General features: G+C 38.4%; 1 pseudogene; it reads left to right on the top strand.

The window, feature by feature from the left end:
• Positions 1-1,530: 1,530 nt before the first annotated feature.
• Positions 1,531-2,178, top strand: LOC139438310 (proteasome subunit alpha type-3 pseudogene; annotated as a pseudogene).
• The last annotated feature ends 3,956 nt before the right edge of the window (positions 2,179-6,134 follow it).

Genomic DNA, 6,134 nt, shown 5'->3' with positions numbered 1-6,134 from the left:
GAAATTCAAGCTAGAACAATTAGGATAGATAAAGAAATAAAAGGCATCCAAATAAGAAAGGAAGAAGTAAAACTTCCACTATTCACTGAGGATATGACTGTATACCTGGAATCTCCTGAAAAATCCATAACAAAGCTACTAGACCTAATAGACAAGTTTGGCAAAGTGGCAGGATACAAGATTAATATACAAAATGAATAGCACTTCTATACATTACTGGTATGCAATCTGAGAAGGAAATCAGAAAAAAAATTCATTTATAAGAGTAACTAGAATAAAATATTTAGGAATAAAGTTAAGCAAAGATATAAAGGGCCCATATTCAGAAAACTCCAACACATTGCCAAAAGAAACCAAAGAAGGCTTAAATAAATGGACAGCTTTTGTTCGTGGACTGGAAGGCTAAGTATCATTAAGATGTCAATTCTACCCAAACAGATTTACGTATTCAATGCAATCTTTTTTTGCAGAGATGGGAAAACCAATGATCACATTACTTGGAAGGGAAAGTGTCCCTGAATAGATAAAAAAATGGCTTGAAAAAAGAACAAGGTTGGAGGACTCTAACTTCTGGACTTTAAAGGATATTACCAAGGGAAGCAGATTTGGCTCAACCGATCGAATGTTTACCTACCGTATGGGAGGTTCAGTGTTCAAACCCAGGGCCTCCTGACCCATATAGTGAGCTGGCCCATGTGCAGTGCTGCTGTGCACAAGGAGTGCCATGCCACACAGGGGTATGGCCCATGTAGGGAAGTCACACGTACAAGGAGTGCTCCCCCTGAGGAAAGGTGCCTCACATGAAAAAAAAGTGCAGCCCACCCAGGACTGATACCGCACACACGGAGAGCTGATGCAGCAAGATGACACAATGAAAAGAGACACAGATTCCCAGTGCTGCTCAGAAGAATGCAAGTGGATACAGAAGAACACATAGGAAATGACACAGAGAGCAGAAAGGGAAGAGAAATAAAATTTTTTAAAAATAGAAAAATAAAGGATATTACTGAGCTAGTGGGAAAAACAGCATGGTATTGGCATAAGACAGATTAACCAGAGGAAACAAATTAAGCATTCAGAAATAGATCCTCACATCTATGGTCAAGTATTTTTGATAAGCCTGGGCCAGAACAGTCTACTCCTTTGGTGCAGGGAGAACTGGATATCCATAGTCAAAAGAAAGAGGATGCCTATCTCACACCTTACACAAAAATTAATTCAAAATGGGTCAAGACCTAAATAAAAAAGAGACAACCATAAAAGTGCTAATAGAAAATGTAGGAAAACATCTCTGACATCTTGTGATCAGTGATAGTTTCTTAAACTTTACACCCAAAGCACGAGCAACAAAAGATAAAATAGATAAATGGGACTGCCTCAAAATTAAACACTTTTGTACCTCAAAGGATCTTGTCAAAAGGGTGAAAAAGCAGCCAATCCAATGGGAGAAAATCTTTGTCAATCACTTATCCAGGCTAGTGGAAGCGTTTTGGACCTGGAATCCCTACATAACCCAGTGGCTTTAACACAATGAGCTCTATCCATACTGGGTATAACCTGTCAGCCTCTACATTCCCTCCTGATGGGAGAGTTTTTCAAGTTGAATATGCTATGAAGGCTGTGGAAGATAGTAGTACAGCTATTGGAATCAGATGTAAAGATGATGTTGTCTTTGGAGTAGAAAAATCAGTCCTTTCTAAACTTTATGAAAAAGGTTCCAACAAACGGCTTTTTAATGTTGATCGGCATGTGGGAATGGTGGCAGCAGGTTTGTTGGCAGATGCTTGTTCTTTAGCAGACATAGCAAGAGAAGAAGCTTCCGACTTTAGATCTAACCTTGGCTGTAACATTCCACTCAAACATCTTGCAGCCAGAGTGGCCATGGATGTTCATGGCTGTACACTGTACAGTTCTGTTAGACCTTTTGGGTGCAGTTTCATGTTAGGGCCTTATGTTGTGAAGAATGGTGCACAACTCTACATGGTTGATCCATCAGGTGTTTCATATGGTTATTGGGGCTGTGCCATTGGTAAAGCCAGGCAAACTGCAAAGACAGAAATTGAAAAGCTTCAGATGAAAGAAATGACCTGCCGTGATGTTGTTAAAGATGTTGCAAAAATAATTTACATAGTACGTGATGAAGATAAAGATAAAGCATTTGAACTAGAGCTCAGCTGAGTTAGTGAATTAACTAAAGGAAGACATGAAATTGCTCCAAAGATTTAAGGGAAGAAGCAGAGAAATATGCTAAGGAATCTTTGAAGGAAGAAGATGAGTCTGATGATGATAATATGTAACATTTACATCTGCTTCTGTTTTAAATTTCTATATAGTCCCATGTAAACTATTTAGCCCAATGGATTATTATATATCCAGTAACAAATTTTCATTAAATTTTTGTCTTATAATCATTAATGTTTGCTTGGGACATGACACCTGGGGATGAGCCTCCCTGGCACCGAGGGATCACCATCAACTACCAACTGATGATGCAACTGCAAAATGACCTGGAATGGAAGGTTCAATGCGGATCAGCAGAATATCCCTGTCTACATAAAATAACATGACTTTAAAATGCTGTTTGACCTAATGTAAGGGGGAAATGGAAAGGAGAAATGAGTTTATATGGTTACGAGTCTCTAAAAAAGAGTCTGGAGGCTGTCAGAAGGATTGCCCTTATGCACAACTGAGCAGAGTCTAAGAGACAGATAAAGTAGATACAACCACCAGGTATTGGATCCTTTGAGGGCTAAAGAGACCCATGGGTGCTATGGTCATGGCAGATGGGGTTAACTGCCATGTCAGATGGCCCTTCTTTGGAGATGGTGTTTATGTGTGATGAATCTGGACTCAGATGGGATCTCTCTTCATAAAACTTTCATGCCCCTGTGCTGGAGTTGTAGTTGGTGTTGGGGTTTAAGATATATTTAGGGCATCTGAATCTCTGGACTGACAATATGATAGCCAGGCCCTGAGCCTCAACAGACTCCAGCACCTACAATCTGATTTATTGGACTCACCTCACTCAGCTAAGATGGAGTTGAAAAAGGACAACCACCACACCATGGAACCTAGAGTGCCTACAACTGAAAGTGGGAGGATTGCATCCAGTATCCATGTGGAATCTGAGCCTCCTCTTGACATAGAGGTGCAATGGACACAACCAATCCAATGTCCACAGAGAAAAGGTGGCATTGGAGTGGGAAAAGTGGACATGGTGGCTAATGGGTATGGGGAATGGCAGGAAGAGACGAGATGTGGAGGCATCTTTGGGACTTGGAGCTGCCCTGGATGGTGCTTCAGGGGCAATCACCAGACATTTTAAATCCTCACAGGGCCCACTGGATGGAATGGGGGAGAGTATGGGCCATGATGTGGACCATTGACCATGAGGTGCAGAGGTGCCCAGAGATGTACTTACCAAATGCAATGGATGTGTCATGATGATGGGAATGAGTGTTGCTGGGGGGGGGGGAGTGGTGGGGTGGGGATGGTGGGGTTGAATGTGTCCTCATATATTTTTTTAATGTAATATTTTTACAAAATCAATTTTTAAAAAAACTCCAACATTAAAAACCTCAACATCAAAAAAAGAAAAAAAAAAGAAAGAAAGAATAGCGTCTTTGCACAGCAGGTAAATCATAGATAGATTTAGAGGGGATGACTTTTCTTTTGGGTTTTGTTTATTATTATTATTATTGGAATAATGAAAGTGCTCTAAAATGATTGAAATAATGAATGCACAAATATGTGATTAAATGGAACACCATCAATTGGTTTGGAAAAACTTACGCTTTATTAATATGTGTCAATAAAATGGATTTGTTTAAAACAGTGCTAAAATAAGAGAAAAAATAAAGAATTTTGTCTTCAAAAGACAACATGGAGAAAGTGCAGGTCAAGCGAACTAGTGGGAAAATACTTTTGCAATCCTTATATCCAAGAAAGGACTCATAGTCTTAATATAGAAATAACCTTTACAAATTAATAAGAAAGGCAAAGAGCCCAGTAGAAAGATGGAGAAAACACTTGAAAAGGCCCTTCATAAAAGTGTATTACAAGTGACCAATTAATGTATGAAATAAAGAATCTTCTTCAGTCACAAGGCTTGTTCTTCGTCTTTGTTTTTGGGAGGCACCAGGAACCAAACCTGGAATCTCCCTTGTGGGAAGCAGATGCTCAATTGCTTGAGCCACATACACTCTCCCCTCATTTTCTAAAAAAATTATATATTTCCTCCAGCGGATTCTTGCTTTATTCCATAGAGATCCAGTTCATCTGGTTTCCTACTTAATCTCGAGGATCCAGAAATTTCCTGGGACAAAGAAGTCAGTCAAAAAGTATTTATTGAATTAATAAAGGATACAAAATGTTTGCAAAATTTTATGAGATTTTAAAATTTTAATTGTATGATAAATTCAATCAAAGTGAACAGGGTGCATCCCACAGAATGAAGCCAGCCAGCTTTAGCAGCTGTGTAATCAGGGTTTGTCCCTTGAAATATAATTCTGATTAGGTTTATGCACTGTTTCTCCCTGTATAAAGGGAAGACAAATAGAGGAGATATTTAACCAAAAAAGAACAAGATGAAGACTACAGAACTTTGTAGAAAAGCTAAGTGCTGCTTTCCTGTGGAACTTACCTTGGAATTTAGTTGGCTTCATTCCTAAAGTTTCAGTTCTGGTTATTTTTCCATCTAATTATTATGAGCCAGCTCAATTCCATTCCCATTTTATAAGTCCTGTCAATTTCCAGACTTTTCAAAAAATCAAAACAATATTTTAAAATCTTTTAATTTGTTATTGTCTATTTTATTATACATTACTTTATCTCTCTTATGCATCCCTGCCAACCTTCTGCATAGAACAGTATTTACACTTTCTATCTCTCGCTGCACAAAAGTAAGTCCTTGTCTGGTGTGAACAAGAGTCAGTTAAATGACACTGGGATTTCTGAGAAGAGAAAAAGAATCCTTAACAAAGACAGCAGGATAGTCCCCAAATCTAACTCTCTGAACTGGAGAAAAATTCAGTGTTTTATAACATTAAAACAAAGGCAGATTTAGATAATGAGGTTAGAGATAGTTTAATCTCTAGTAGGTGCAGATTGATTGCATACTTAGCTCATTTGAAGTTTAAGGTTTAGGTTATTGCACATATTAGACACAGGCCAACTTTGATCAGAACTCACTAGGTCACCTCTGGGCTGAATTGTATTTCTTCATTAATAAATATTGAAGTCTGAGTCAGGAGTATCAGACTCCAGGGTTTGCAGAAAAAGATAAAGGCATACATGCTGGGCCAGGCACAAGTTATCCTGTTACTTGCTAATTAAAGGGAAAAGATTATGCAGATATAAAACATAGAATCATCATCAAAGAAACAAGTCATAAGGGGTAAAGTTCAGTGAGTTACAACAGTTCCAAATCATTTCTTCTGCCTATATTAGAATGTCAGAAGGTTAAAAGCAATTAAAGAATGATTCAGCAACTATAATAATATTTGTTAGCTCATGATTACAATTCCCACCTTTTCTTTGTCCATTCCTCAATCTTGAGGGATATCTGAGCAATGAATGCTTGAACTTCTTCATGCTGAAAAGGGGCATTGACATTATGGGCTAGAGAAATGAAACAGCTTTGCTTACAGATGGGTGTCTTCCTGAGTTGCAGATTGTCTTCTTGGAGGGGCTGGAACCCCTGGGTTTCAGGACTAAGCTGGAACAAGAACAATCCAAGGCTTTAAGTCTCTGAGAAGTAATAAGTAAATTGAAAAATACAGGTTTAAATTAAAAAGTAGGATTATGATCAGGGAATTTATAAATGAATATAATCAGGTCTGAGGGGGTGTTGATTTCATATGATTTTGTAGCTTGGTTATGGTGTTTGGATGTCCCAAGGGCCCTTAGAGGCACTTTTGTTTCAAGCTTTGCATACTGTGGCAGTTTGTGATATTTATATCTGACTGAGACCTCCAGAATGACCTCTTGACACTACTTGAAATCTCTTAGCTATAGAAACTTTTTCTTTTATTTCTTTTCTCCATTATGACCAAGATCATTCTCTGAAAGCATTTCTGATCCCAAGGTGCCAGGGAGGCTTATTCCTGGGAGTCATGTCCCACATCGGAGAAAAG

Source organism: Dasypus novemcinctus, chromosome Y, assembly GCF_030445035.2.
Source record: "Dasypus novemcinctus isolate mDasNov1 chromosome Y, mDasNov1.1.hap2, whole genome shotgun sequence".
Lineage (NCBI taxonomy): Eukaryota > Metazoa > Chordata > Mammalia > Cingulata > Dasypodidae > Dasypus > Dasypus novemcinctus.
Note: the sequence above shows the minus strand (reverse complement) of the source record. Positions and strands in the feature narration are given on the sequence as shown.